General features: G+C 42.2%; 1 long non-coding RNA gene across 1 annotated transcript; it reads right to left on the bottom strand.

Moving 5' to 3' along the window:
• Positions 1-12,860: 12,860 nt before the first annotated feature.
• On the bottom strand, positions 12,861-16,334 carry LOC150056461 (uncharacterized). Its single transcript, XR_016537331.1, has 3 exons — positions 16,262-16,334; positions 13,166-13,315; positions 12,861-13,005 (listed from the first exon to the last, which is right to left on the bottom strand). It is a non-coding gene; the product is annotated as an uncharacterized LOC150056461 (long non-coding RNA).
• Positions 16,335-21,056: the final 4,722 nt, after the last annotated feature.

Raw genomic sequence — 21,056 nt, 5'->3', positions numbered from 1 at the left:
ACTGTCACTTTTTTTTTTCCTAGAAGCACAGGGATTAGGTGAAGTTCAATAGCATCAGTTCCCATTTGTTCAAGACAAGTGAATATTATTCAGTCCTGAACAAATGAACACTAATCTCTGAATGAGGAGAAGCAGAATCTGAGCCAGGGAATCATAAAAGTGAACAGTCTGATGGATCTGTAGAATCTTTTGATTCTACAACACTGTACATTTAGCTTCTTCAGGTTGGGATACTGAGATTCACAGGACTTCCTTCCTTGGTGGTCCAGACAGGAAAAATATCAATCGCATGAGGCATCTATTGCAGTGATGGATTTTTTTTCAAGGCATATATCAATTAACTGTATTTAACTCTCAGATCTTCTTCAGGTCCTCGATAAAAGGACCAGAACAAGGAAACTTGGAATCATAACCAGCAGACTTTGGTCTTTGGTATCAAGTCTGATGGACGGAAAGAAACAGTTGTATGGTTTGTATGGAGTGTTACAGCTGGATATAGAAGTGTTACAGCTGGATATGGTAAAGATGCATATTTGATATGTCTTAGCAGTTTGGGCAAGATGACAGGATCTAGTCTAATTTGCTAGTAGATACTGCCAAATGTCTGTTATAGAGGAGTGCGTAGCCAGGTATGATGATATACACATGTAATCCCAGTACTTCAGAGGCTGAAGCAGAAAGATTATGAATCTGAGACAGCCTGAGCTACATAGGCCTTAGATTCAAAAAAAATAATATAAAGGAAAAAAGGGGGAAGGGAATGAACAAGGAGGGGAGGGAAAATGAAGAGAGGAACTGGGAGTTTGAGTACACATCAGTAACTTCCAATTCACATAGAAGTGCAAAATAGCTAAAAGTAATGGATAGGACCAAGCACTAAGAACTAGAAGGGGTAAGCTTGAGACAATGCAGTTTTCCACTGACACTCAAGATCTTTTACTAGACACCTTCCTCTTGTTCAAATTAATCTCAAAGAGAGGTTATTCTTGAATACAAAGTAAGGGTGGGTTTGTCAGACTTGGCTTGATTATTTTCATAGTTGCTGCAAGATAGTAATTTTACTGTATTATAGTCTTAGAAAGTCTGTTTTTACAGAGAATGTTTTATGAGGAAGTGCAACTTGAAATTAAAAATAAACATTTTGAGCCAAATTAAAAAAAAAAGAATCACCACATTATATCTGAAGTTGGGTGAATTCTGCCCTTGTAGGGTTCTCAAAATATAATTCTAAGTTTCTTAAGCCTCCCAGTAAGTGAGCTTTCATATGCAGTACCAAGAGTCCTGTAAGCCAGATAGGCAATTTCAACAGGTTTCCCAAGATGAGAAAGTCAATCTTTCACAAGAGACTTGGTCACATCTGATTAAGGAAGTATCAGGCTCAAATACAACACCACAGACAAGGCCACAGTTGCATAAGCAACCTTTCTGATTCTGGTTTGCTATCAAGGAAGACACATTACTGAACTTAGTCAAGTAAGAATGTTGCCACATGTTTATAACACCAAAATCTACCCAATTGCCATGACTTACAGAAAACTTAAGAGGAAAAAAGAAGCTAATTTAAGGGGTTCTTTATAACAAGAAAGTAGAAAATTCAAACAATCATCCATGTTCTCAACAAAAATCACAAGTATTTCCCCTCCATTCATTCAGTGCAATGAAATTAGTTCTTCTTCCTTCCTATCTGGAATTAGCAATCTCATGAAGAGGCTTTTTAAGTAAATCCATTGATAATCAGGATATACCCTTCAGAAACTTTTGCCTTTCAAAGGTCTTTGCCATGCAGCTCCGACTTGGTAATTAGTCAGAGAACATCCATAGAAGCAATGCCTGAGACAGCCATCAGGTAAAAACAAAACTTACCTATGCAGGGACTTCGTGAGGCCTTGAATTCAAGCTCCAGTACCAGTACACACACACACACACACACACACACACACACACACACACACATCTATCTATCTATCTATCTTTCTATCTATCCCAACTGGAAAGATCCAATGAGTCAGAAGCCAGTCCTGCACATCTACACAATATGTGTGTATTAATAACACTCATATGTAAGAGACTGTATGTTCCAATTTGAAAACTATTGATTCAAAAGATGCTAGAATAATGCTAAATTTGTAAACAAGTTAGCATTTTAAAAAATGATGATGAACAACATTTTGCCACTATTGTCTTATATCAAAGAAGCACACAGACACTGTTATGTGGAATTCCATTTTACAGTGAGGACACTGAAAATTCTCTCGGAACTTTCTGGATACCATGTCTTTTCAAGATATTTTTGCTAATGACATTTTACCCATACAAATTTAACCTAGAAAAGTTAACAGTGCTTTCTATGGAATTCATCAATGCATTAGTAACATACCCAACAAACCTAATTATGTCTAGACTTTGTCTTTTTACAAGATAAGAGAACAAAGTCCTTCTCCTTTTCCAGGAGCCCCTGGGAAATTTCTAGGATAGTCATAATTGTCAAAAATAATTTAAATTCAACTTAAGATAGATAAATTGTGAAAAATTGCCAGAAGATGTGAGCACTGATCAATACAAAATGAGGGGTTACTGAAAACAAAATTTGGCTACTGGCATGATCAAAGTGACACTAAGTGATAGATATTTAAAGTAAATACAAGGTGTGCACTAATATCTCATGCCTTTAACCCTAGATACTCGGGAGGCTGAGATTTAAGTATTGAGGTTTGGATCTAGCCTGAGAAGACAAATCCAAGAGACCCATCTTTAATCAGCAGCAAAAAGCCAGAAATAGAGTCTGGCTCAAGTGGGAGAGTACCATCCTTAAGCAAAAGCCTAAGCAAGACCTTAGGTTCAAGTTCCAGTATACACCACACACACACACACACACACACACACACACACACACACACACACACACACACACACACTGAATCACTAAACACAGCAGGTGCAGAACTTTAACTCTGCCTTTGTTCTCTTAAGTAATGCAGACATGGAAAGTCAACACAAAGCACAGAATACTATTGTTATAACACAAAATCTTTATTAAATAGGCATGTTCTCACATGGAAGGCAAGAACAATGTTCTGTCATCTCACTCAGACTCAGAGAAACATAGGTGGCTCACTTTGACTCATTTGTGGTAGTGAAAATGTGTCTGTAAGTCTACAAGTAAACCGAGTAGGTAGTAAGCAATGGGTTACAAATGAACTAAATGAAGTATAACAGATTCTAGGGAGCATGCAAATAGTTTAATTCTTTAAAAAGAAATAAGTCAAAGGCCAACTAATAAGTCCAGGAAATGGGTGCTTATAAGAGCAGAGAGTGAACTATGGAAAGCAGTAAAGAGATTCCTCAAAGGATTAAACATAAAGCTCCCCTATAACCCAGAAATTCCAACCCTTGGCATTTACCCAAATGCCCAGAAACAAGAATATACTAAAGCCACTAGCACAACGATGTTCATTGCAGCACTATTTACCAACCCAGATGCCCCCTCAGCAAATGACTGGATCAAGATGTGGTATTTATACACAATGGAATTATATGCTGCCATCAGAAAAAATGACATCGCCTCATTTTTAAGGAAATGGAAAGACTTGGAAAAAAATCCTATTAAGTCAAGTAAGCCAGATCCAAAGGAACATAGGCTCAATGGTTTCCCTCATTTGTAATAATTAATACACATCTAGGATTCTTCTAGCAGAGGATTACAATAGCTCAAACCTAGGTACATAAGGTCATATAGGATGAGACTAAAAGAAAGGAACTCTAGGATATGGAAACAAGAGCTTTATCTTGTGTGATTGTTGTTCTTAATGTACATGTTATTTTTGTTCTCATTTTTGTCTTTTGTTTAATCTCATATTGTTACAGTATCTAATTTTGTTACCTGGTATCTTGTATATATTTATTTGTTTATTTGAAATAGGAAAGGGAATGGGAAAAACAAGATGATTGGGAGGGGGTGGCAGAGGAAAATGGGGACAAAAACATGAGAAGGGGTATCAATGTGTGAGAAGTAATGCAACTACTATCTGGCAAATGTAACTGTAACCCCTCTACACATTATCCCAACAATAAAATTAAATAAATAAAAATTTTAAAAAGAATTCATTGAATATACCACAGAACTGAGAAATATAAGGGAAGTAGTAGGTCAAAGTGGGATGGTGAAGATATTGAAGTGATGACGTAGATCAAGATGTATTGCACACATATAGTGCTTTGTTAACAGACATAAATACATACATGTATACATACACACAAGCACACATACGTACCATAAAGTTAAAAAAGGGAAAGGGGAGGTTGGGAGGAATGGATGAGAATGTTGCAAGGGATGGCATGGATCAAAATACATTGTAAGCATAAACTGCTTTGGTGAATGGCAGTTCCTTTGCACAAATAAAAATAATGAAAGTATTCAAAAAGGAAAAGGAAAAGAAGACTTGAGTAAAGGGTATGTAAATGACTTACAATGTGAATCCAGGAAATTTCCTTGACATCAGTCTGAGGGCTCCTGTTTAAACTGATACAGGCCAAGTGTGGAAAACAGGGAAAGGCGCCAACAGTCTAAATACATCTGAAACTTGGAATGCAGAGAAAGTCACAAAGCCAAGGCAAAGATTGAGTATGATTGTCAAAATATATGCTATCTAAATGTGGGAAATTCAGGGCATTATCTTATCCTACTCAAGAGAATGGAGACATTGAGGGTATTGTCAGATTCTTGTCTGACTCAGAGGTTGTTCCAGCCTTCAACAATGCTAATTTGATTTGCTTCTAATTTGTAGCCCAGATGAGCTGGTGATTTTTTTTTCCCAAAGTATAAGATCTCTTAAATGTCCACGCAAATGTATGCTGGCTGAAGATAAGGGGCTACCACCGTGCCCTTTAGTATGTTCAAGGTCAGCTCACTCAAGAATGGCATTGCAGAGGCATGGGTCATGTCTGAAAACAGGGTAGCAGAAACACCCTCCATGTTTTGAAATCATGCAAAATACTCATTCTTTTCCTGCCCCTGATGTAAATTTCAATTCAAAGCCTGAAATATTAGAATGAAATCTCATCCTCTTGCACTCTTCCTACCTCCAGTTTGCTAGAGGACAGAGAATACAGAGATATGAATAGTTGTGGAGGAAGTATCCTTAGAAGAATTTACTCCAGATCGGAGATATAAAGTCATTGTTTACTTAGCTACAGTTTCAAGCTTTTCTTCAGGGGCAGGAAGATTTTAAGCAAATAGGTTGTTTCTATTATTATTGTGTAACAATCTGTTATACAAATAGATTGATACTATTATAGATATGATTAAATGGAGAATATTGATGGGGAGAGATTATCCTAAATATTTTGAGTGAGCCTAGAATGAAGTTTACTCAATCATTCAGATGACTCTCAGAGCTTCAGGCCATCACCTGGTATAAGAAATAGGTTTCTGGTTCAGCCCATGTGTACATCTATATAACTGGATCACCACTTTGTAGTGGAAATATTCCCAACAAGGCTAGCTAGCATCTATCAGCCTGATGTCACCAAACCACAGTGAACCTGAGTTTGGGAGAAATGCACACCATCAGCTTTCAGTACTACAATTACTACACTTGCACAAGAGCACACCAATTAAGAAACTGCTGAAACAGTTATCCAAGACTCAGATTTTAGAGCCCTTTTCTAAATTACAAGTTTTGAAAATCAGGGGAAAAGTTGACTTGCTTATTCTCTGTAGAACTTGAAGGTGTTTCAACAAATATGGTCCATCATAATCTCATCTTCTGTTGATGGTATTCCAAGAAAGGTGGTTCCTTTAAATTACTGCCTTTGGAATTTTTTTTTTCTGTAGTTCAGGAAAAGGTTACTTCATCCAAATTATATATATATATATATATATATATAAAATATATATTTGTGGGGGGGGGGTTCGTAGGGCTTGAACTCTTGGCCTGGGCACTGTTCCATAGCTGTTCTGCTCAAGGCTACACCCTACCCTGAAAGCCACAGCCCTACTTCCCGTTTTCTAGTGAGTAATTGGAGATAAGCATCTCATGTGCCTGGGCTGGCTTTAAGCATCTCATGTGCCTGGGCTGGCTTTGAACCAAGATCCTCAGATCTCAGCCGCCTGAGTAGCTAGGATTTCAGGTGTGAGCCACCTCGCCTGGCTCAAAATGAGATTTTCTTAAGAAGCAGTCTTTATAAGCACTACAAAAATAAAGTCTTATACAATATAAAATAAAATATCTGTTTATGTGTGTAAATTTACATGTCGTTGGGTGTTTTGAACAATTAAATGGACATTAGTAGTTGTCTAGTAGGCCTTAAAGTCATTGTGCGGATGAGATAATTACCCTAATGCCAAGAGATTAGGTAATGTGTTTCTTTCTCACACAGCTTAGGTTAGGTGCTCTTACCTGGTCTTATTCTTCTGTCTGCAAAAATGCTGGAGCTTTGCTCTGAACTAGGATTAGCTGAGGCAACTTTGCTCTCTATACCCTCAGCATTTCATAGGGACACTGATGGGAGCCTCCTTTGTTATTTAAGCAAAGCAAATCACAAGGCCAAGACCAGAATCCAAGAGTGCCACACCAAAGCCACAAAATCATAAAACTGCATTGACTCTGAGAGGGGGAAGAGGTAATTGGAGCCTGAGATAGGGCAAATGGCATTCCTGAATAGTCTAATTCCTGGAATCTGTAAATACTACACTGGAAAGCTAAAAAAAAAAAAGAAAGAAAGAAACTTTGTAAATAAGATTAAATATAAAATATTGATGTGGAGAGATTATACTGGATATTCTAGGAGAACCCAATGTAACCAAAGGGATAATTATAAGAGGAAGTTTCATGTTAAAGTTAGAAACAGCATACCTGAATACTGAAGCACAGAGAAGAGAAGTGTGAACCTTGAGCCAAGGACTGAGAACAGGCACCAGAAAACAGTAAAGCAAGGAAACAATTTCCTCAAGAAATCCAGCCCCTGGATTTCATACTTCTAACCTCTGAGCAGCAAAAGAATAAATGTGTGTGGTTTTAAGCCACTAAATTGGTGGTGATTTGTTACAACATTAAAAAAAACTCACATAGATTTGTTTTCATATTATGAAGTGCTAGGGTAACAAATGTAGTAGTGACTTTAAAAGAAGTTTAAGCAGCATGATAGAAAAGCTTGCCTTGCCTTGAATGGATGGAGTAGAATGATGAAAGTTAAGATCCTGTTGATGAGGACTCAGGAGGGAATAAGTAATATATCAGTAGAAAGTAGAAGAAAAGGTATCCTGTCATACCGTAGCATACATTCTAGGTGAATTTGTCTTCTTTGTTTTTTTTATTGTATTTTATTGTCAGGGTAATGATAGAAGGGTTACAGTTACATTTGTCAGGTAGCGGGTACATTGTTTGTTGAACATTGATATCCCTTCTCATACTTTTGTCCCACTTTCTGTCCTTCCCCCATCCCCCTCAATGTCTTCTATGTTTCTGTGGAAAGAAAAACTTGTCAAAATGTACTTGAATACTTATCTGAAGAGAGTTTCAAGTACAGTGTTGCATGTGCAACTTGATTTTATTTATTTTATAGAATAAATATGATACAAATGAGATGAACTGAGGAAAGGACAATTCAACAAAAGGAACAAGGACTTAATGAGTCTGGAGATAATCGACCTATATTTTGAAAGGGGGGGGGAGAGAGAGAGAGAGAGAGAGAGAGAGAGAGAGAGAGAGAGAGAGAGAGAGAGAGAGAGAGAGAGAGAGAGAGAGAGAGAGAGAGAGAGAGAGGGAGAGGGAGAGCGAGCGTGAGAGCGAGAGCAAGAGAATACATTAGGATATTTGCTGTCAAGAAATTTTGCTCTGGAAAGAAAATGTGCTCTGGAAAGAATGTGGCTAGACAATCTTTTGCTAGAGACTAGGAAGAAGCAAAATGTCACAGCATTCTGTCACACACAGGACTTTCAGCAATCTCTTAGGTTGATCCATGAAAGATCTGTAGAGACAAGGCCTCCGTAGTATGAAACCCTATAAACATGCTTGGATAATCTACACAGTTCTTGTTCGTATCACGATGAACACGTTGCCATCTGAGACCAAAAGGGAGAGAGAGGAGATAAAAATTATGCTTTTCATAGACAGCCAACCAACTGGGAAAAGGTATTTACCAATAATACATCAGACAAATGCTTGATATCCAGTATCTACAGGGAACTCAAGAAACTAATCCTTGTCCCCCGCCCCATCCCCGGAGCAAATCACTCGATAAATTGGCAAGGGAACCAAAGAAAGACTTATCAGAAAAAGAGGTAAAAATGGCAAAGAAACATGAGAAAATGCTCATCATCCATGGTCATAAAAGAAATGCAAATAAAAACAACCCTAAATACCACCTTACCCCAATTGGAATGGTCAACATTCTGAACTCAGACAACGACAAATGCTGCAGAGGAACCCTACTGCACTGCTGGTGGGAATGTAAACTAGTACAGCCACTCTGGAAGGTAGTTTGGAGGTTCCTGAAAAAACTAAAAATAGACCTTCCCTACGATCCAGCCATACCACTCCTGGGCATCTACCCTGGGCATCATAACCCAGGATATGATAAGGACACCTGCTCAGCTATGTTCATTGCTGCATAGCCAAGTCATGGAAACAATTCAGATGCCATACTACAGATGTATGGATACAAAAAATGTGGTACATATATATAATGGAATTCTACATAGTCACCAGACAAGATAAAATAATGGCATTCGATGGGAAGTGGATGAAACTAGAGCAAATCATGTTGAGTGAGATAAGCCAAGACCAAGGAACTAAAGGCGCATGGTCTCCTTGACATGCAGATATTAGATCCAAATAGTACAAGAACAGTGACTCAAGACCTGGCTAACTCAAGGTCATTAACATGAACTTGGAGACATAACTATAACTATATAGACATATAAATCTATGATGGGATATATATTCTATAGACATATTGATATATAGACATGTATCTATGACATACAAACTCACAGCTTAATTTTAATTTTGTTCTTAAATTTATGTGTCAGTGATTGCAGAGAGAGAGAGAGAGAGAGAGAGAGAGAGAGAGAGAGAGAGAGAGAGAGAGAGGGAGAGAACATGCACTAGTAAGGTTTAAACTCAAAGCCTCAAACTTGGATTACTTAACTCAGCTAATGCTCTTGCACTTGAACCACTCCTATAGACTATATTTTAGTTATTAGTTTGAAAAGTCTCAGGGACTTTTCTGCCTAGCTGGCTTTGAACTTCTAAAACAGCTGGGTACAGACTCAAGGAAGTAACTTCACTTTAAAAATTATAGTGAATAATAGGATTTAAACACAGAACTGTTCCTTATGAATAACTTATAAACAGTTTAAAAATTAAAATGATACAGAATAGAACATAATTTTAATGTGAGTTTTAGGAGTCACCAAAGAGACTTTTGCCATTTATAAGTACTTCATTAAGTGACTGAGTCACATACAAGTATTTGGATATATAGGAGTTATTATTAGAGGTTAGAAAAGGTGGAAGGAAATGGGGGGTTGTGTGTTTCCAAATAAAGTTCTATAGAAATAATAATTTCTGGTGTTTTACAGCATTGGCACTTAGAGCTCATAGTAACCTTTACATATTTTATGAAGAAGAAACGGTCTTCAAAGCTTCAAACACAAAGAAATGATAAGGAAGAAGAATGTTCATTATCCCGATTTGATTGCTACCTATTGTATTCATGTATTGAAATGTCACAGTGTATCCCATAAATATGTATAACTATTTTATGCTCATCAAAGCTTTTTAGAAAATATGTAAGAAATGAAATGTTAACTAGTTTGATGGCTTCATATATGCATACCAACTTATCATGTCACCTCATAAAGTTGTACAATTAAAACAATCATCAACAATGAAATATATATTAAAGAAAAAGCACTTATTCATCTTTGCTGGTGAGAACCCAGGGAGACTATATTATGGAGATTTAAACAGCAGGAAAGCAGGAGGAGGAGAGAAAGGAGTCTTCTGGCCTATGGAGCAAGGAGCTCAGCAGCAGCTGGACCGTTCAATCAAAATGGAGAAAAGGATTTTTAAAACTGTATCACTCTAAATTATGTATATCTATATTTGGATCCCATTCAAAATTCTCACAAAACACAGGGTAAGGACATGGGCCATGTTGGGATTTCTTCTGATGGCCAGAAGAAATACACATCATTTATGTCAGAGATGTCACCTGGAGTTCTTTCTCAGAATTATGTTATCATTTAGAAATGTTTTAGTATATAGATGTTAATCAGCAATTCTGTAACACAGTGGAATTTGTTTCCCTCATCTAATAAGCAGCCTGAGAATGGCTCTTCAAAGAACCTGGGTCTTTTCATCTTTCTGAGCTTCATCATTCACGTGGCTTTTTAGTTTAGGTTTATGCTGCAGATTTGACTGATGGCTACTATGGATCCAGGCTTCATGACTTTGTTGGAAGGCATGATACCTAAGGTATCCATGGTAAGACTCTAACACCTTAAATTCCTCTTAAAAAGAAAGCAAGAATGAGAGATGTAACCTAGTGATAGAGAACTTCACCCCCTAGACTCTAGGTTTGATCCCTAGTACTCACAGTAAACAAAGAGGGAGCAAACATTCACAATAACCATACAGACACATCAATACACAGGATCTTTCTCAGAACTCCTCCTCATATTTTTCCTTCAATCTCACTGGCCAGAACTGAATCCCATGCTCCTCCCCTACCTCCCAGCACTAGCAGAGTAAGGAGCTGAGACACCCACTATCAGACTGTTTGGTCTATAGAGGAATGTAGCTGCAGAGGAAAACCGACTGGAGATGGCTTTAGGATGGTCATCTTATTGTGTATGCTGCAAGTATCCATTCTCTTTCACTCAAAAGGCTGAAGCTCTGTCAGAGTGAATGTAGGAACTTAAGCTTGGCGTTCAGAGAGAAACCAGTGAAGTGTTCCCGAAACGCACTGCCATTTCCCCCATCTTAGGGGAATGGTTTTGAGACACTTAAGTAGACCACACTCGAAAAAAAAAAATCTATTAAATCATCTCCCTAAATTCCTGGATTCCTTTATCTACATAATACCAAAGTACTTGCGGCATCTCACTTTTGTATAGAAAACAATCTTTCACATAGATCTTAAAAGCTCAAAAACTAGAACCAATCCATCCAATTTGAATCCCACTTGGACTATTTATAGGCCACATGCCAGAATGGTTGCACTTCTCTGTGCTTTGATTTCATCTTTTGTAAAAGGGGATGACAGTACACATCTCATAAGTTTATTATTAGGCTTCAATAACTTAATGTAGGAAAGTACTTTAAATAGTGCTTGGCTGTAAGATCTGCATGTGTACCAGCTAGCACTATTATTTACACCAGCCCCCATGAGTCTAGATTTTAGCAGCCAACAGAGCAGATGATTAACACTACACCCAACTGCTCAAGTTGAGCACATTGAGTCTAGAAGCTTTGGAAACTCCTCCATCTCAATAATTTTAGCCCAATCTAAAGCTGGTTTTCTTTCCTTGATCTGGCATTCTCAGTATCAGTCTCCATATGTGTTTTTGAGTTTTTGCTTTTGCAAATTAGCAAGATCTCCCAACACCTGCAATGGGTAAGTCTCTTTCCTTTGAAATTTTTCTCTTCGATGGCCTTTGAGGCATGCTGGGGCCTTACTCAGCAGGGAGAGAAAGAAAGTGAGGATTTGGTATGAAGTGTGAGGTTTCAAGGCAATACATACAATCCAAGTCATTCCAGGATCTTAATGAACGTAACAAGAGCTGCCTTGTTCCTTTCTTTTAGCAAGCAAAGCCATTGTAAAGTTTGCGGCTTATGGAGTGCATTAATTCATTTGAATTCTCTGATGACTCTCCATTCAGTCCTCAAGATTCTGTTCTGGGGCTGGGAGTTTGGCTTAGTGGTAGAGTGTTTGCCTAGCATGCATGAAGACCCGGGTTCGATTCCTTGGTACCACATACATAGCAAAAAGCCAGAAGTGGTGCTGAGGCTCAAGTGGTAGAGCTCTAGCCTTGAGAAAGTTCAAGGACAGTGCTCAGGCCCTGAGCTCAAGCCCAGGACTGGCAAAAAAAAAAAAAGATTCTATTCTGTTCTAATCAATGATTTTGATGTCAAATAAGAGTTTTTAACTTGTGAACAAAGGTGACTTTGTAAGTCAGTAAGTCACTAGAGAAAAGTTCCTTTTGTGGTTTTCATATATCTTTGGATGCTAGCTGCTAAAATTATATCACATTTTGCTGTCTTTATTGTTGTTAGTTGTGTGTGTATGTGGATACATGTTGTGTGTTAATTGTAGAAGTCAGAAAATTCATATTCTATATGTACTTTGTCCTGAGAATTTAAGACATTTAACTCCATTGTTCTTTTTTTTTCAATTAACTCCATTAAAGCATCCATCTTACTCTCACACTTCTATACTCCTTAGCTATTGATTTGTCTCCTTAATACTTGATTTTGATGGATACTTACATTCTTGATGCATACAGTTTATAACTTAATAAACCTAGTCTTGCATGATCGCTACCACAATCTATATTCCCAGTCCAGAACTTAATCAAACCTTTAAACTCATTGTTTTCAACCGTCAGCCTTAATCAAACTAGAGAGCCCACACTAGATAACCTTTCGCTTTCTACAGACATTATACCTCTTGGTTTTAATTTGGATTTTGTATTGCTCTAGCTATCTAACTACAAACAGAAATTCACTAAGACTAATTTAATAAGAAAGGTTTCTTTAAAGAAAAGGTGGAGAGTCAGGTTCAGAAACATGCATCTGGAAATAACTGCTAAAAGCATGTCATTGAACAGGTAGGGTAAAGATACTTACCATATTTCCCAGTATTTGCCAGGCATCATAGCTCACATTAGCACACCCTGGGTCAGTCATAGGGTGCCAATGCCACCACCTTGACCATGAGAGGCTTTGGCTTCCACCAGCATTACATAATGGATAATTCCTCCAGTCACTGAAGACAGATCTTGGCAAGAAACAAAACAGTCATGGGTTTGTTTCACATAATCCTGAACTGAGATTAACTCACATGGGGCCCAGATTGATCAAGTTGACAAGTATAATTGAACATCTGTAACAATTTGCATACAGTTTGAATGGGCGAATTAATGTGGTATGTATAGTACCTTAAATATCTTCTTTAGTATTTCAGGTATTTGATAGAATACTATCTGGATTTTCATTTCTTCTTGGTTGTCTGAAGTGGGTAATATAGTGTCGAAGAAGATTCTGGGCTTTGTTGTCAGGCAGGTTTCAGATTCAATCCTGGTTCTGACCTTTATAAATCAATAATACTTGTTGGAGAATGTATAATATTTAACTTTCCAAGATTTCTGTATTTTTCAAAGAGGAATATAGTAATATCTACCTCATAGGCTGTCGTAAAAATTAAAAGAATACCCAGAGAGATTATGGGGCACAATGGACTTGATTGTGTTGACAAACATGTGTTTTCTGTACTTAAAACTGGGCAATTTTCTAACACATGGTACCTGGGACAATTACACAAACAGACATGGGCCAATCCTGTAGAGCAGGCTTAGCAATCTAACAATACAAGAAGACACCAAAGTAATGTAATGACATAATTCCAAACACTCTTCTTTTCATCTAGTACTTATTGTTCATAAGTGATGGAAATGTTACAAAGGAATCTCCCTTCTCCAGTATGAATGAGCTTGCCTATCAGCGGCTCACGCATAAACATGCAATACTCTCAATATTAAAATGCCACTGTGTTATCTTCTTCCAGCATCTGTAGTGAGCTTTCACTTGAGAGGTCATGATAAGATAGTTAACTCCATCCTAGGGAACATCTTTCTGCCTACCAGGCAGTGTCTACTCACAAATATTAGTACAATGTATTAAAATCTTTACTCTGAGAAAAAATAGTCGTACTATTAATTCAAAAGCAGGAAAGTATATATTATTTATATAAATAAGCTGAGCACACAATACAAAAATGCATATCTGTATATACACGTGACCCTTATACTTTGTTTCTATACATACATGCATTTTCTTGGTTAAAAAAATCTTAGAATAGCTGGGCACTGGTGGTTCACTTTTTAATCTTAGCTACTCAGGAGGATAAGGTCATGGCTTGAAGCCAGTCTAGGCAGGAAAGTCTGTGACACTGTTATCTCCAATTAACCACCAGAAAGTCAGAAGGGGAGCTGTGACTCAAGTGGTAGAGCCCTGAGCAAAAAAGCTAAGAGACAGAGCCCAGGCCCTGAGTTTAATCCTAGTACAACAACAAGAACAACAAGAACAACAACAACAACAACAACAACAACACAGAAATAACTATCCGTAACTTCCTCTACACCAGTGGATCAATACAGTTTAAATGATTGGTGTCTTTCAGTAGTCTTTAGGTCACCAGACTGAAAAGTTTAGTAACCACTCCTGGGAACTTGGCTTCAAAGTGAATCTATTATGATTAAAATCTGTTATGATCCATATCCGGCACAGAAAGTCCTGGCCACCAGATGTCACCATTCTTCTATTTCCCTCCTGCTGCTGGAGGAGAGAAAGATTTTCTTCTAAGGGACTGAGGGAAATACATGCCTCTACATCTTCAGGATGGGGGGTGTGCCACATGAAGTCTTTTCTTAGAAGGGTAATATTATACTCTCCCAGATTTCCTTGTGGTCCCAGAACCCGGATGGGTTCTGACAGCAGAGGATCCAATCTGCTGATGTTTGGGGACTCCTTTGGTCAGGAGGCATTTGGGCTATTAACTCCAGGTTGAGGTTAAAGATAAGACTGATTTCAGATGCTTAGGTCCCAGGCTCATTTGATGTCAGAGAAGCCACAGACATGTTCTACTAAGATCCTGAAGCTAGGAGATTGTCTGGAGTCAGTCATGATCCTGACAACTCACAAAATGAGGAAGACAAACTAAATTCTTTATGGAATTTACAAATTCTATCATTTTTTTTTCCCAGTTCTGGGGCTTGAACAGAGGGCCTGAGCACTGTCCTTGGGCTTTCTTAAGGCTACAGCTCTACCACTTGAGCCACTGCACTTTTGACTTTTTTTGTGTATGTGATACAGGGGAATTGAACCCAGGGGCTTCATGCATGGTAGGCAAATGCTCTACCACCAGGCCAAACTTCCAGCCTATCCTCAGATTTTAAAAATGACTTTGCTAGAGAGGGTAGGCAACAGGGTAGGGTGATTTTAGTCAGGGATGACAGTCAGGGATGAAGGTAGCACAATACTGCATGTAAGGTCAGGGACATTTGAATGTGTGAACCCTGTGATTGGTTGCAGGGCATGGAGCTTGTTGGAGTTACAGACTTTGTGTTTTCACTCCAAGGTAATTCACTAGTCTAATCCAGAGAGTACTTAACCACAATCCATAATACTTGGCAAAGACAATATATGGCATTCTCTCCTGAGAATTGGTTGGATTTAATATTTCATGCCACTCAACGTTCTTCGTGGCACCTTCAAGGCATGGGATGTGAAATATTCTTTTCTTACTTATTTAAAAAAAATTAACAGTACAATATTCAGTTTCCTAAAATCCGGAGGCTGAGAGCAAGGCCTAGGAAGAAGCCCAATTCACTCGTTGTGTTTCTGATAGGTATCAGTTATTGCTGAATACGACGATTTCATCTTTACAATAACCCCAGGAGGTAGTATATATTATACTTATAGATAAAACAGCTGAATTTCGATGATCCAATGGCTTGGTAAACCAAACGACACGGCAAGGTTTCACAAGGCATTCTAGCCAGAGCACTTGCTAAGGAAGCCTTTCATAGTTGAGTCCACAGACTTCACGGCTGGAAGGTCCCTCTGGTCATTAGAGACTTGACCATCACACAAGAGATGGTATCGTCCTTCATCAGCAATTAAACACTGCCTGCCTCCGACCTGGTACATTATTTACGGGGCCGCAGGCGAACCCCGCGGCTGGCTCGCGTCTCCCTGTGGGCTGCGGAACTGAGAGGCTAAGGCGAAGTGCTCTTCGACCGAGTTGAGAATTTACCGACAGCCCCTGAGAAGCTGGGGGCGTTCCGAATTGGCTGAGCGCTCGGCGGGGAAGGGCGGGGAGTTTGCCGAACGTCCCTGCCTCCGGGAGCCGCGAGCGCAGTAGCCAAGAGAAGTTGGAGAAGGTCGGGTAGGAGAGCGTTGGGAGAAATTGCGACCCGATTCCCCTCTCCCCACCCCCGCCCTACCCACCACCTCCTCTCCCGCCGTGATCTTACCGGACCCGGGAGGAGCGGCTCTCCTGCGTCTGGGTAGAGTGTGGACGCGCCGTGCGCGGCCCCGCCAGGGCTGAGAGTTTGCAGACCGTCCCTGCCGCGGCCCGCTCGGCGGCGGCCCTGCGGCTCCCGCGGCAGCGGCGGCGGCCCCGGCCCCGGGCTCCGGGCGCGATTCTGCCCAGGTAGCCGCGCCGCGGGCTCCGGGCGCCGCCGACCTCGCGCGCGGACGCGCCTCGGGCTCCGCGAGCACGGCGGCCGGCGAGCCATCCTGGCTGCTGCTGAGGCGGCGGCTGCTGCTGTCGCCGCCCGAGCGAGCGCGGAGGTAAGATCTGGGGGTTCGGGGCCACCCCCCGCACACCGCCCCGGAGGTGCCCGCCGTGGGGACGCGGGGACGCGGGGACTCTGGGGATCCCGCACTCGCAGTGCTGCAGCCGGGGGGCTGCGTGGGTGCCCTGGCCGCCGTGGCTCCGCGGGACCCGGGGCGCGCGCCCCGCCAGCTCCCACCTGCCCGGGGCCGCTCCTCCCGGGGACGGCGTGGGGATGGGGGGGGTGGCGCCCGCCTGAGAACTGTGGAGAGGCGGCTCCGGGGGCGCGGACGGCGGGGAGGATTGGAAGATGGAGTCCCGGGAGTCGCGCCGCGGGTGTGGGCCAGGCTGGGCTCCCGGGGACGGGGGCGGGGGCGAGGACCCCGCGCGCGAAGGGCGGGCGCGCCCGGGGACCCCCCCCCACCTCCCCCGCCGCCACAAGAGGAGGAGAGGGGGGAGAGCGGCTGGACGGAGGCCGGGCTGACGCTCCGGGCCGGGGGGGAGGCCCCTCCAGTCCCCGGCACCCCCAGCCCCCGGAGACGACGACGTGGCTGGACGGCGGCGGGGGTCGCCCGGGCGGCCGCGGGAGCCGAGAGCCCGCACCCGCGCGCACACTCCCCGAGAGCATGCTCAGTGCGGTCCGGGGAACTTCCTGCCGAGTCGCCGGCCTCCCTGCCCCCCCCCTTCCCGGTCCGCGGCTCGCAAAGTTGGGGGCAGGGGGGTCGCGAGTGCCACCCAGTCCTTGGAGGCTCTTCGCCTCCCTCCCCCCGGGCCCCGGCTTCTCCGTCCCCCTCCCCACACGCCCCCTCTCCGCCCTCCCCGCCCTCTCGGCGCCGGTCGCCGCTTTTCCCCCTCCCCGGCACTCCTGCGGCTGCGAACGGGGGCGTGGATGTCATTCCCTGCCGGCCGAGGCCGGGCGACCCGGGGCCTGGTGGACCGGCTCGCCGCCCACCAGCGGCGCACACACCGGGGACCCGGCGCGGCCGGGCGGGCTGGTGGAAGGGGGTGTGTGAGCTCGGGGAGGCTCGCGCGCTCCGGGAGCTGTCACACTCACACTCACACACACACAAAGCCTCGGCTTTCCCAGCCCAGGCGCGGAAGAGGGAAGGGGTGGCGCTTCCCGTGCAACCCAGTCTGTGGGGGCATCGTGGGAGCGGGGCGCCTGCTGGCTGCCCGGGGACCAGGCGACGGTACCTAGGGTTTTCTGAGATGCTGGAGCCAGGAGGTTCCAGGGCCAAGGGCTCCTGGCATTGGTTGCCAAGCCGGTGGCTCAGTGAATGCTGTTGTTTGCACTGAGCCCCAGTGAGGGGAGGCTGAACAGTTTCGGAGCTGTGAAGTTGGGGAGGTGGGGGGGAGGTACACTGAGCTTTGTATGGCCTTCCAGCAGGAAGGCAACGTCGTCCTCTGAAACCCACCCAGGTCACGCTCCAGTGTGCATGTGGAAAGCAAGTGCATTATACTGAACTCACCCCAGGTCATTGTCAGTAGCTGAGAGACGCCTTGGGTTTTAGTCTGAGCCCCTCACTTACATTGGCCTCAGGGTCATGCACATTTTGAGGCTGGGTCAGGACTCCCTTGTCTGATCCACCTCTCCTTGAAGAGGAAACAGTGTCAACTCTATCTTGAATGAATTTCTCCTCCTTCCCCTCTTTTTCTATAAATTATTTTGTTGCTATTCAGGGTTAGGATGAACTCCCTGTAAATTTGCTTGACAGGATCAGAGCAAACAAAGCTCTCCTCTCTAGAGGACTGCTAAGCTCCCTCCTGTAATCAACTTAATGTTTATGGTCAACTCTTTAAACAGAAGAGCCCTGACAACTGAGATGAGGGGTGGAGGTGGGGGGAGAATGATGTCTGCCCAGCAGTTGTCTGGGATAGAGCTTGGTGTCTGGGCAGCGATATTAGACACTTCCTTTCTTTTCCTTCCATCCAGGATCTGGTACACTTATAACTGGGGTTACTAGGGAAGTGTATAAAGGTAGTCTGCAGTTTTGTAGGGGTTGCACCTAAGTGGTCACTGGTTGGTTTTATGCTAAAGTGTTATGGCAGGATGGCAGGGAGGCTCTGCCTAGACCTTTTTGTGTTAGCTGTGTGGTACCTGATGCAGGGCGTTTTCATCTCAGCAGTGTGCATTTGATGTGCTTTGTGTTTGGAAGTGTGAATACTGTGCTCACATATATATATATATGTATATATTCACACATCCATGTGCATTTTTATAAAGAAACATGTGCATATGCATGTGCATATGCAGAGTTCTTGGGGAGAATCTGGAAGCTGGAAGGGACCTCGAGAGATCATAGGAATTCTAATTTTCTCTCTTCCCATTCAGCTTTCTCAGTTTAAAAATAACCAGCCAGTCTTCTGCCCAGCTGGTCTCTCAAAGCATTGAAATGCTGGAATCTCCCCTATGATCCTAGCTGGAGGAACTTGGGGAGGCCTTTGGCTCCTCCTCTGAGAAGTGTGGCTGCTCAGGATTCTTTCTAGATGTCACTGTGACATCCATCACCACTACTTTTTTCCTAATGTCCCAATTGTTTAAGAGTCCAGGTCTCTTGCAGAGTCACTGGGGAATAGATAGTAGTAAGTGTGCCCTGAAATGATAACTGGAAAATAACAAAGACAAGTCATCATTCTGGGTTGGGAAGTGCCTGTCCTCCATCACTGACCATTCTGAGAAGTAGTTCTCCTTCCCAAGAAGCTTGAAGAACAGCCAGGATCCTCTTCTTCCTTCTTCCCATTCATCCTGGCCTTCTCAGCTCTAGAAGGGTTAGAGGGGTGGCGGTTGGGGTGGCATTCTGTGTGGCCCCCTACTGAAAGTCAGTGCCTTCAGCTTTGTTTCTGGTGCTGCTATGGTAATTATCAAAGTTTGAGGTAGGGTCCTGGTGCCAGGTGAACAGAATGATCAGTCATTTTGACAGAATCCAGGGATTTAAAAGGGAGGGAAACACTTTTATACAAGGGGTAAGGGAATGGAGTTGCCATGTGGGTGACAGTTGAGAAGTTTGGGTTGAAAATAAATACTCATTTGGAACTTGTCAGTGCAAGTTTTACCATGCTGCTTTTAAAGTTAATAATTGCTTTGAAGTAGAGTCCCTCTTAATAGCCAGAAGATGGCTGTCCTTTTTTTTTAATTTCTGTTTGAAATTGAGTAAAGACCATCCCAACCTTTGAAGTTTTGCAAGTTTTTAATCGAAGCTACACCCCAATACTTGTTTTGCATCCTGTGGCCACATTGCTAACCTGAATACGGTTGCAACTGAGCCAACTACAGGTGTACTTACAGAGAGCTTCTGTGGATTATCTACTGGGCATCATGACAGGTGCTGCTGCTGAGTATGAAGTTGTCCTTCCTCTGAATCACTTTCTCACTTTTAATCCATCTGACCTTCTCTTTCAGTGTGCTAATGCAAACTAATAGCTATTGGGATGTTGCCAAGGGTAAGTCCCAAGAGCTTTACTACTGTGACCATGTGCTTAGCTGGGAGAGAGTGGGGCCTTACGCTGTGTATTTTGCTATTCAAAACCCCAAAACATTGTCATAGTTCAGTGCATCCTTCCCTTAGTCCTTAAAAGCTGTGTGTGTGTGTGTGTGTGTGTGTGTGTGTGTGTGTGTGTGTGTGTGTGTGTGTAAGATGGCCCAGGAAAAAAAACAATACAAAACATTGTATTTCTTCAAAATCCTGCAATGAGAACAGGGAAAGAGTATAAGCTATTGTGTCTGGGTATGATGGGGGAAGTTTTCCTTGTAAAATGGCACTGTCATTTGTTATTTCCACTGTCAGGGTGTTTTGCCAGTTGAACCTTGGCTGCTACTGAGGTGACTATTTAGGAGGGTTAAGAAGTATTCTCTCACTCTGCTGCCCTTGAACTCAGGAAGGAGGTGTGTCTTAAGTATTTTCTTGCTAGTAACAGTTAAGTACCGCTGTTTGCAATGATTTACTTAAAAAAAAAATTTAGTCCTCAGTGGTTCTATGCTTGCCAAATAAGCCCCAGGCTGTAGGTTCCATTCTCAGCACTACCAAAACAAAATATAGAACACACAAAAAATGTTTCCATAAGGTATATTAAAATAATAAGAGCCTTCCTTACTTTCTTCCTTCTGTGATTTTTGTGGCTTGAGAGGAAGCATGTATTCTTATCGCTCAGTCCTCAGCCCTTTAGTTTTGCACATAGCTTATAGCCCTTGCCAATCTTTGCTGTTATAAAATGCTTTTTCTGTTTCCCACACAAAGAATCTTCCACTCGTAATAATTTTTGGTTTCTTCCTTTTAGGAGTTTGTTGTATTGATTATTGTCATGGAGATTCTATGTTTTGGTGGAAACATACCAAGACCAAGCAAAAAGGGATGATGGTGATGAAAGAATCTATCTTCTATAATTTCTATTATTCCACATGCTTCTTTCACACTATTTCATTTGATCCTCAGTACAACCCTGATACAGTTTCACTGGGAGTTTATGAGATTTGGTTAGTGTCACTGATAGGTAGC

This window comes from Megascapheus bottae, chromosome 12, assembly GCF_031878675.1.
Source record: "Megascapheus bottae isolate mThoBot1 chromosome 12, mThoBot2.hap1, whole genome shotgun sequence".
Taxonomy (NCBI): Eukaryota; Metazoa; Chordata; class Mammalia; order Rodentia; family Geomyidae; genus Megascapheus; species Megascapheus bottae.
Note: the sequence above shows the minus strand (reverse complement) of the source record. Positions and strands in the feature narration are given on the sequence as shown.